The sequence below is a fragment of the Lygodium microphyllum genome, chromosome 26 (genome assembly GCF_053477565.2).
Source record: "Lygodium microphyllum isolate KBCC chromosome 26, Lygodium_microphyllum_v1.1.10, whole genome shotgun sequence".
NCBI classification, from domain to species: domain Eukaryota; kingdom Viridiplantae; phylum Streptophyta; class Polypodiopsida; order Schizaeales; family Lygodiaceae; genus Lygodium; species Lygodium microphyllum.
In genome coordinates this window covers 109,168,243-109,180,661 of record NC_141160.1, presented here as the reverse complement: position 1 = coordinate 109,180,661, position 12,419 = coordinate 109,168,243, and positions in this window count along the sequence as shown.

The window sequence follows — 12,419 nt, the reverse complement described above, 5'->3', positions numbered from 1 at the left end:
GAAGCTGATGCTGATGAAGAAGAAGCAAATTTTTATATCCTTTACAAATTTGTGATGATTTCTAGTTTGATAAGAGGTGTTAATTTCAAAAGAGTTTTCCTTTCTTTGTATTTTTATATCAGAAATAGGTTATAAGTTGGGGTCGTGTTGGATGGATTCTTTGTGAAAAGATATTGAAGATCAAAGTTGAGCTTTTCCCTGAACTTGTATTCCCTTTTTCCTGGGTCGCGAGGACGCTTCCTTATTAAGTGTGGGGATATGTTGAGTGTTGAAATGACTTGTTTTTTGGCTGATTTTTGTTGTTTTTGAGAGCTGAATGGTTGATTTTATGGGATGATTGGTTGATTTAGAAGTGGATTGAGAGTGTTTTGGATGATATTGATTGTGTTTTGGAAGTTCATGATGTTTGTTGATGGTTTTGTGATGTTCTGATAGGTTCTGATTGGTTCTGTATACCTTCTGTTTTGTTCTGTTTTGGTCTGTTTTGTTCTGATTGTCTTCTGTAAGGAGGGATGGAGTATTGATTGATGAAGAATGAGATATTGTGAAAGCTTATTGAATGTTTTGTGAGAGTTTGGAATGATTTGAGAATGAGTTATGTGGTTTTGATGACCTTCTGTAACCTTCTGTAGGTCTTCTGTAGAGCTTCTGCTTCTGTTCTGCTTCTGTTCTGTTTCTGTTCTGTTCTGTACTGTAGCTGTTCTATAGACTGTTCTGTATGCTTCTGTAAGTGTTCTGTGGAATGTATGTGTGACTTTGGGAAAGTTTTCTAGCCTTGGAAAGAGGTGAATACAAGTGCAAAAGAGCTGAAAGAAGTGGAAGAAGTAGCTGTTAAAGACTCAAGAGAAGACTAGAGTGAAGTGACAGTAGTGAGCTGTGAAGAGACACTGTAGTGGCTCTGGTGACTCTTCATATCAGACATACCTCTTGGGAGGGGTATCCACGACCTAAGAGTGATTATTGAGAGTAATTTTTGAGAGATTGCAGTGAGGACATGATGTATTATTGATGGAGTGAGATAGAGAGAGTCAGAGATAACCAATTCTACTCAAACAAAGTGATTGTATATGAGAGATTGAGAGAGAAGACTATATGAAGATATTGAAGATGAATAATATGTGATGTATTTCCATTCAAAGATGGTGTACTTCTTTGTTTTCTTTGTTCTATTGATGGATTTTGTGAAGAAGTTGAAGAATGTGGTTGATTTTATCAAATCCGTGGGAGATTTACATGATGCTGCATGAAGATTTGTTGTGCCTGGTGTTCTTTTCTTCATTGTGACAATATGAAATATGAAAAACAAGCTTGTTGATGTTACAAGATAGATTTTCTTGCAAGAGAATTCCCTTTTCCTTGGTGTTCCTCTCGGGGCTCCAATGAGCCAATAACTTGATTGATTAAGTGTGAAAGCACTCGTTCTTTTTTGTCTCCAAAAACAATAAGGAGGTTACAACCAAAAACTAAGGCAACAAAGAAAATTATTGTAGAATTGGCTAACAAAAAAGTAGTATCCACTGAAATAGTAGGTAAGTTGAATTTGAGATAGGTGGCAAAACAAATGTAGTCAACTTTATGATGTGGGCATTAGGATACTATGATTCTAGATCCAGAATGGATTGTCTTAAGCCAAATATACTACACCTAAGTTGACCAATGAGAAAGAGACAACTAATACACTTGATTAGCTTGAACAAACTAAAAGAATCCAAGAAAGTCAATAAGTCCTCTTAGAAAAAAAAGTTTGATGTTTTATCATCCATGAGAAGCTAACAAATGTAACTCCTAACATGGAAGTAGATTACAAAATTGAACTATTATTTGGAGTTGAACCTATGTCACAAAACATTTGTCCCAAAAGCCATTGAGCTCAAAGAATAATAAAGACAACTAATTAAACAAGAATTTAGTTGACCAAGTTACTTATGTTTGGGTGCGCATATGCCTTTCAAGAAAAAGAAAGATGGACCTTTTAGGTCATGTGTTGACTTCAAAGGTCTAAACTAGGTGACGATCAATAATAAGTATCATATCCACTAAATTGATGAGCTTTTGGATACACTATATGGTGCTAAAATCATTTTCAAGATTGATTTAGAGTTAGGATACTATCCAATTAGAATCAAGGATCAAGATATTCTCAAGACTACGATTAATGGAGTAAAGGCCAATGGTTGATAACTAAGTGGGTGTCCCTTGTGAACACATTACATAGTCATATACAAGTAAACATAACAAAGAATAAGGATACCATTCATTAAAACCACTAAACTCTCTCGTGTGTCTCTCTTACACTTTGTAGCTTCAACTTTACATCCTGTCATTGCTTCCCTCTCAATTGGTATCATAGCAACATTTGTGCTTGGAGCAAGAAGCACAAAGAGTCAAGCTTCATTATGAAGTTGAGTATTTGAGCTTCTCTTGCAACATTCATGCTTGTTATCCACATATTGAAAGAGGTACTTTTCTCACTTATCAAGCTCTATATTTAAGTCATAAGTATTCTAGCTTGACAAGTGATTGAGGCTCAATTTGGGGGACTGCCATAGCCCAATCTAGATGCATCTAGGTATCCCTTAGTGGCTAGAATTAAAGCAAAATAGCTTGGTTTTAAATGCTTGCGAATAGATTTTGGTACATGCTTTTGATGTATGCAAGCATAGGGTCTGCTTGTCATTTGGAAGTAGGGGGCCTACTTGCCAAAAGCACAGGCCTTAAGCAAGGGGCTTAAGGAGTACCTTTTAGTATGGAGCTTGCTACATTTGGCATAACAAATAAAAGGAAAGAGAGAGAAACTTGATGGTTTACTGAGATAATGATGTCTATGGGCTATGCTACTTTTCCACATGATCTAGAAGGTTATTTATATTAAAAAATTGACCTACTTTGATGAATTTTGAGACATTAAGCTCTTCTCCCAATCCTCTTATGTTTTTTGGTGTTCTAGAAGCTATAATACATGAATTTTATTATACTAAAGCATAACTTTGTAACCGTTGGATTAAGATTAATTGATCTAGAACTTGTTTCACACTATAAACATAAGATACATGTGTTTTTTATTGTTTTCTTAAAATCAATAGTCAAGAAATTCCAAAAATAATGACAAAATGATTGTTACGTGCTAAAGCGTGCTTGGGCTATTATGGTGTTATCTTTGTTGTTACAATGAGCACTTGATTTTGCAGTTTTTGGTCTTACAATTGATCATAGCTTAATAATTTCTTGTGCATTTGTCTCAATTTTGGCTATTGATGCTATTTTAGCCATTCTTTGTCTTTACAGGGAGTTTGTAGGTCACTCATATTGCAGTTCAGTTGATCTCTTCTAGGCTTATAGTTGGACACATCTTGGTATTTTGATGTACATGACAAATTGCAACTATTATGGCTTCTTCATCTACTTTAAAAAATATATTATTTAATATTTAAAAATTGGATGGCACCAATTTTTCTTACTAGAAATAGCAAATTTATAATGTAAAAGAAGCAAGTGAAGCCAATCAAAAGTAATGGTGTTTAGCCCAAGGGTATGGATGCATATATGTGAAAGAAATGGATGAGTTGGCACATTTCACTCTCATGTTGATACTCTGAACATCCATTTACTTTAATGTAAAAAAACATGGTAGGTGGTGCATTTGGTGTATAGAAGAAGCTTTGTGACTTCTGTGAGAAAGAAAGTGTTGCTTCACATTAATCTTTGCAATGAGGAGGGGACTTCTATATCCAACCATCTCAATGAGAACAATACTATTTTTAGTTAGCTAATGTCATAAAAAATCACTTTTCATGAGTTTGTTAAGTTATTGTTGGTCACCTTGCCTAAGATTTGGGACTTTTAGGATAGCCATTAGAAACTATGCATTTGCAGTGATCTTACAAGTACTAATATTAAGAGCAACTTATTCACCAAGTAGGTGAATAGAATGAATAATGCAGGGTCAAAAACTCTAGTGCACTCACACTGTGATGGATAGGCTCACTTTTCATGAGTTGGTTAAGGTCACCTTGCCTAAGATTTGGTACTTTTAGGATAGCCATTAGAACTATGCATTTGCAGGTGATCTTACAAGTACTAATATTAAGAGCAACTTATTCACCAAGTAGGTGAATAGAATGAATAATGTAGGGTCAAAAGTTCTAGTGCACTCACCATGATGGATAGGCTCACTTTTCATGAGTTGGTTAAGTTCTTGTTGGTCACCTTGCCTAAGATTTGGGACTTTTAGGATAGCCATTAGAAACTATGCATTTGCAGGTGATCTTACAAGTACTAATATTAAGAGCAACTTATTCACCAAGTAGGTGAATAGAATGAATAATGCAAGGTCAAAAAACTCTAGTGCACTCACCATGATGGATAGGACAAATACCAGGGGGGAACTCTTGTGAGACATGCAAGTTGAGAAGTAAGTCTTGTAACAAGAAAGATGTGGAATGCTTATTTTGTAATAAAAAGGGACATCCAAAGAAGGATTGCTATAAGTGGAAAAACAAGAAAAAGGGCAAAAAGCATAATGAGGATGATGGCAAAAGGGAAGAGACGGCCAAAGCAAATATAGAAGAGATCAATGCATGTAATAGTGATGATGGAGATGTCTTAAATGTCCTCTTTTGGTGATGCGTTCTTAGTTATCTTTGATAATAACATGTCATAGAATTGGCATCTCGATTTTGCAACATCATTCCATGTCAGTCCACATAGAGAATGGTTCATTACTTATTGCTTGGAGACAATGATGCATCCATATTTGTAATAACTACACACATGGCATTGTTGGTATAGGACATGTATATTTTTGATTGTCCAATGCATTTTCTTTTTTTTTGCAAAATGTATAGCATGTTCTAGACTTGACTAAGAGTCTAACTAGTATAGGACAACTTGATGACTGTGGTTACATGATGATCTTTGGAGATCGTGTATGGAAAAATTACAAAGGGTCTTCTGTTGTTGTCAAAGGGCCTAAAGCTACTACTTTGTATCCTTTGCATGTTTCTAGGGTAAAAACCACATTGTGGCTGTCATCGAACAACCATCAATTTCTTTATACGTTTGGGGCACATGTCAATTACTGGAATGAAAGGTTTGTACGATTTGAACTATCTTCTATGTTTAGACTTTCTACATGTTAGTTTTTGTGAGCATTGTCTTTTTAGTAAAAGCAAACTAAGTTATCATATAAGAGAGATGACATTACTAGAAGATATCACTTTTGTATATGATGCCACTAACCAGGTTTGGGCTTATCCTCTTTGTAAAAAGAGCAACATGCTAGATACATTCTAAGATTTCTTTGCATTTGTAGAGGATTAGTTAAGCAAAAAGTTTAAATTCTTAAGAATTGATACTAGTGGTGAATATACCTCTTATATCTTTACAAACTTTGTGCAAGCCATGGCATCAAAAGAGAGTTGACATCTCCTACAAATCTGGCTCAAAATGGTGTGGCTAAAAAGATGAACATGACCATTCAAAGAAAGAGTTTGTAGTATGCTTTCTAATGTTTTACTTCCTAATTGGTCTCAGGCTAAAACTAAAAAGATAGCAATGAAATTGATTAATAGGTCTCCTAATAAGCTAGTGGATGGAAAAATCCCAGAGGAGTTAGGTTCTAGAAAGAGACCTAGTTATGATCATTTGCATGCTTTTGACTATGAAGCATTTATGCATGTAACTAGGGACAAGTGAAGTAAGCTTAATCCTAAGTCCAATAAATGTATCTTTCTTGAATATGAGTGGTCAAGAAAAATAGGCTATTGCTTATGGGATCTTGAGTTTAAGAAGGTGATACACAATCATGAGGTCGTTTTTAATGAGGATAAGATACATAGGTAGCATGTTAAACACTTGAGATTTGCAAGACAATGTTCCAAGAGGATGGATAGCCATCACATGAGCAATTTATATGACTTGTTCCACATGATGGAATATGTAGACAACTATTTAATGCTGAGATGGGAGTGCCATAGGTAGGTGGATAGCCTCATGGTTTATAGGATAGACAGGTGGGATAGCTAGAGGCTCCTATCGTATAAGTTTAATAGCGGTCTACAAGGGTTTCTTCATTGCCAAAATGATACACTTTGTCTCTAAATTATGTCATGGTTATGGAAATTGCAATGATTATTATGCTAATGCTATGACTAGGGATGACAATCATAAGTGGAAGAAGGCTATATAGTCAAAGATGGATTCTTTTGTGAAAAATGCTACTTGGGAGTTAGTTCCTTTGCCTAAGGGAAAACATGCATTGCCATGCAAGTGGGCCTACAAATTGGAGATATCTCCATCTGATGCATTGTGTAAGGCAAGATTGGTGGCAAAGGGATGCATTGCCTAAGTACAAGGCAAGATTGGTGGTCAAGGAATTCATGCAAGAGAAGGGGATTGAATTTGATGAGATCTTTACACCAATTGTCAAGATGACCACCTTACATATAGTACTTGCATGGGTTGCCAAGGAAGACATAGGGATTATTTAGATTGGTGTAAATATAACTTTCTTACATGGAGATTTGTATGAGGATATTTATATGCAACAACTTGAGGGGTTTGTTGAGAAAAGTAAGGAATAGTTGGTATATAAGCTAGATAAGAGCTTATATGGTTCAAAACAGGCTCCCACAAAATGGTATCATAAGTTCAATGTCTTTATGTGGTCTCAAGGGCACACTAGAAGTGAGATAGAATACTATCTATATACAAAGAAGGCTATGCATGGCAACCTTATGATTTTGATTATCTATGTGGATAACATGTTGATTGTTGCTAGAAAGCTAGCCATGGATATGGACGCACTAAAGAAAAGGTTGCCTGAAACCTTCGATATAAAGGACTTGGAAACACTAGTCATAGTCTTGGCATGTATATTATGTAGAATAGAGACAAAATGATACACTATTTGTCCCAAAATAGATACATTGGAAAGATATTGGAGTGTTTCAATATGGAGACGTTAAGGCAATCAATGTTCCATTGCCTCTATATTTGAAACCTAGCCAAGAGGACAACCCCAAGTCAGATGAGTAGAAGACTGCAATGGCCAAGGTTTCTTATGTACCCACAATTGGTAGCTTGATGTACGCCATGGTTGCTACAGATCCATACATTGTGTATGCAATGGGACTTGTTCACATGTATATGGCAAACCTTAGCAAGAAGGATTGAGAGGTACTAAAGAGTGTTATGAGATACTTGAATAACACGAGCTATATACACATACTTTAGAAGGAATGATGTGTTGCGCTACATGAGCTTAATTTTTAGGACCATCGGACACACTCCTATTATTTTAGGCATTTCAACATACAAAGTACTTAGGCTAGCTCCCACCGAGCCACTCGCATGATCTATGACTATGATGATTTGCTTGTAGTGAGTTTGCTTGGCATTCCATCAAGCATGATAGAAGCATGTGGTAAAACTCCATGATCCAAGAGAGCGCCCTTCAGTTCTTGAAATTCTATGGCCTCCACATGCATGAGAGAAAGCATAAACATGACAAAAGAGAGCTTGGACAAGATATGGAAGAGCTTCAATCACTTAGCCCCTCACTCACACACACTTCCTCAATCTCTCACTCTCTCCCTCAATCAAAAGCAAGAAAGCAAGTACACAAAGTTTACATATGAATAGCCTTTTTCATTAGTTCTCATCCTTTTTAAACATGAAGTTAGGGTTAGGGTTTCCCCATGTCCCTTGGGCATCCTATCCCTTTAGTGGCCTTTGTGATCAGTCATGGCTTCTATTCATGCTTCTAAACCTTAGTTTTTTACAAAAAATTGACTAATACGATTGCCAACTTCAAAGTATCACTAGTTGTTACAACTTGCATGAGTAGGAGCTCAACTCTCATAAAAATAATAGCACAAACTACTACAAAACCATTTCTTTTTCAAAAAAAAAAGGGCCTCTTTTATCTATTTTCTCCTTGTAGATAACATTATCCCCCCTCCTAGATGACTGCCAATCCTATGGAACTTATGTCGAGTAGGCTCATAGTGGTATTGAGGACTTGATGCTGAGCAGGTTGTCTTGAAAAACGGAAGGAGAAGTGATGGCTAATGCTCAAGGGATCATGATGTTTATGGGCCACAATGTTGATGGGTCTTAAGGAGCTCTATTGTACCCGTTAAGTCACTTGTGCGCGTCAGTGTAAAAGGCATGTGTGCACAAGGCGAACTTGCTATCCACCGTCTTCCAATACTAGCCGAGAGTGCAAAATGTGGTAATAGTAGGGCTTGGAGGTGAAGGTGAACCATTGCCACTTGATCAATTCCTACATCGACATAAAAAAAATGGTGGCAGTAGCCCATCTTCATAAGGTGTTATTGGTTGATGGAGAATTTTTGATAGGTCTCGACACCCAAGGGATCTAACCACTTCATTGCAATATTTTTAACTCTTTGTTGAGCAATTGTACAGTGTGTAAAGGAAACGGCCTTCTAAATTTGCTCTATTCATTGACCTTGAAGTCAAACATTGCAAAAGAGCTAGACTTCTACTTTTCTTGGTATCTCTTCACAAAATTTTTCAAGTTCTCTTCCTTTGCATGTGGGAGAAGCTTAGGAGGAATGGGATGTTCTATTCCCTCCTGTTGGAATGAGCTCTCAATGTTTGCATCATGATTGAGTAGGCCTCCTTTAGCTTCGAGCCTTCCTCTTCTTCATAAGAGCACTCCTTTGACTCACATGTATCAAATTCTAGAAGCTCATGCATGTCCATAGGGGGCATTATGAAAGTGGATGGCTCTAAGGCAATGGGAGAGGTTGACACAAGTGTGTCTAGCTATATGAAACATGTGGCTTTTAGCTCATACTTCTCATAAACTTTCTTCCTGAGATAGCAAAGTAAATCTTCCTTGGCTTGCTCTTTGTTGATTAGGGTGATCTCCTTACTTTTCTCCATACTTTCCAAGGTGTTTGAGATAAACCCTAATAGAGCCTTGAACTCCTCTATGTCATCAGTGTATAGGGTATGGGCCATTAATGTTGATTCCTTGAAAAGCTTCTATTGCTTAGCAATGATAAACTTGGTTTTACTCTCCACCTTGCCCACAGCTCCTATTAAGCTATCATAGATTGTTTCCTGTAACCCTACGTAAGTAGCCTTCCATTGGCCTTGTTCCTATTGATGTTCTAATGTCTACATTTCATGTAATCTCATCTTAGCTTTCTCCTTGTGTAACTCAAGGGAAGTCTACGTACATTTTTCATTCATGTCCAAGATTTGCTAGCATAGTTTGTCTATTTCTTCCTCCTTGACTACTCTAAGTGCCCCATCTTTCTGTCGGATCTCATAATTCTTCTCCTGTAACTTTGATTCTTCTTCCTTGAGCTAAGATTGGAGATTTGTCACTTGCTCTTCTAATGCAACCAGAAACTTCATAAGCTTCTTGAGTTTTATCCAATCTTTTTTGTAGGCCTTGTCTTGTTGCTATGACTTCACCCTTATCTCTTTTGAGCTCCTCACATAATCGTTTCCAATCTTGCACCCTACTTATTGCACTTTGTCCTCCTATAGGTGGTTCATGGGTGCTTTTGGACAAATCGTTTGGGTGGTTTGTTGTTTTGAGTTGTCATTGTGGTTTCATTTGCCTTAATGAGCTCAATGATCTATGTTTTCACACTGCCCAACTGAGTCATTAACTTAAAAATAGTTGATGGCTTGGATGATAATGACTCTTCTAAGACCTTCTCATTTCCTTTGTATGACTCTCCTTTCTCTACCAATATTTGTGCTACTTGTTGAGACATTGACTCGTCTTTTTTGCACAAGACCTCAACAAAGGAAGCCTTAAGTGCCCTCTCATGTTCCTCTTGGCTTTATTTCATCTTGGCCTCTAACTTTTTCCACTCCTTCCTTGATCTCCTCCTTGTAGCTCATGATCATTCATTGTTCTTTTGTTTTCACTTTGTCTAATTCTCTTGATGAAGATGATGAGCTAAGCTCAATCTCCTCTCTTTGTTCCTTCTTTCTTTTCTCTTGCTTATTGATAGGGCTTGAGTTTTTTGCTTCCTCCCTTTGTCCCTTCTCATTTTCTTGAGTGTTATGTTCTCCTATAGTTTCTTGTGGTGGTGGTTGTTATTGTCGGTCTACAAACATGGGTGGTATATGAGGGTTGAAATGATGAACGGGTTGCCTCTTACCCATCCAACCTCCAATCCTCACTAAGAGAACTAAAGAGGGGCACCACCTAGCCAAAGGGAGGATGGGCTAGGACATCCTTTTTCTCAAAGAGAATCAAGAGAACCAAGACACAAATTTATAAGAGAGAATATATGTACTAGACACCATATTAGAATATGAGAGAGAGATGAGAGGAGATGGAGATAATAGGAGAAGAGATAGAGGAAGCTTGCCATTATGCTACATGGAATGAGAAGATGAGAAGAGAGGGAGATAATAGGAGAAGAGGTAGAGGAAGCTTGCCATTATGCTACATAATAAAAGAACTCACTCATAGCTCACCTCAATGAGATGAGGGTATTCTAGAGTGCTCTCATGGGCTTGTCATTGTCCTCCCCCCTTCATTCTCCATGGGCTCTTTATATAGCCTCCATGAGGGATTAGATTAAGATAATCTTCTTGATTAACATAATCCTAGATGATGTATGGCATCTTTGAAAATATGGAGAATAGTGGATGGGACAAGTCCCCACCTTGGTCATCATGCAAGAAGCCAAGGGTGGTGGTAGACAAAATAGAGAAATGGAGCTAGATTACAAGAGGTGGGTGCCCAAAGCACATTATTATAATATATTTACAAGAAGGATAGAGTGGAAAGTTGGTGTGGTGAAAGAGAGAAGCAAATTGCATGTAGCCAGCAGTTTGTGCCTTCGTAACTTCAAATCCGTGAAGAATCTGAAAAAAGTTTCTTATGCAACTTTGTAGACCAGGTCGAAATCGATCGAGTCTCGTGAGAATTTTCTTGAAATTCTCTTATTCTTGGGAGTTATTGAGATTATAAAAAATAGCTTCCAAAAGCTGCTTTGACTTTAGTCCCCCATATATATATAAATACATATAAGCATGTGACAAAAGGGGTCCATGCTTATAAGTTTTTGTGTAAGATCCAAATGACACCATGATGTGGATATTGACTTGTGTGCTAGGGTGAGGTGTCCTCTAATGATGGTGATAGATTCCAAATCTTAGTGATGCAGGCGGAGCCCATGTGTAGTTGGAGGCTAGTCCTTTGAAAAATCTATGCACTCACTCAACTCCTAGGTGTAATCCATTTTCATCTTCACTAAGATAATTATCCCTTTTACCCTTTACATTGACATGCCTCCTAAGAACTTGTTCCCCCCATTTGCTAGAGTTATCATAATCGAGAAGCAATGTAGCATACCTAGTGCTTGAAGAGTAAACCCAAAGTGATATGGTAAGCTCTTGATAGGGGCTTTGGCCAAATTTTGTGGTAGTAATCCGGGTTGTAAAAAACCTGGATCAGTATACTATCATGTAAGGGCACATGTGTATTGAGTAGGATGACTCATGTTAGTGTACTACCATAGTTGATGCTGTTTTTGCATGCCTCTACGCAATTGAGTTTCTGATTGGGATCTTTCATGAGGACCGATTTGCATGTCTTCCTTGGCAATCATGGGCTGCCAATATACATGCATCAGTACAGCTGGATATATTGAGACAATCTCAGGGTAAAATTGCAAGCAGTCTTGAGCTTACTATGGGAGGGGTGAGCCACATTTTTGCATTACCAATGAATGTAAATTTGATGTTGTGGAGATGCTCTGATGACCAAATGCATGAAGTATTCGGAGATGTCAAGGGTCCAAGTAAGGTTTATGTTATGAAGCATATTGATGTTGATTAAAGGTTGTCATCTATAATGGCTTTAACAATACCCCTTTGTTGTTCATGATGGTGCCATCCCATCTTTGTGCAACTTATGGTGTTTTTTGTGTCCTAATGCATTTGCCAAATTTAGTATTTATGCCAAGTATTTCTTCTATTAATTATGGACTTACCTTGAAGTTTACTATCTTCTCCATAAATCTATCACCTTGTTTTATAGCATAGGAGAACTTGTTGGATTTATTGTTTGGATGATAGCTTTTCATAAGGACCAAGCATGCCATAAAGTCAACATTAGTGTCCAGGGCATGGATGTAGTCAGTCAAGCCACACTTGGCTATTAGCTCCTTCAGGGTTTGGTAAGTATCAATCAATTTTTCTAGATTGTCAGGAGCTAGAACTAAGGTCCTACTCCCCACATTCTCACTTATAGATCAAAATACAACCTTTGTAGTGTAGTGAACACCAATTAGTACATGGTTCACAATGGGCAACATAGGAGGGGTAGGGCCATGTTGGGCTTCCAACCATTAGTAAAAAAAAAATGTTAATTAGAATTATTAAAGAAGGAAAAATTAAAGTGCAATTCACTT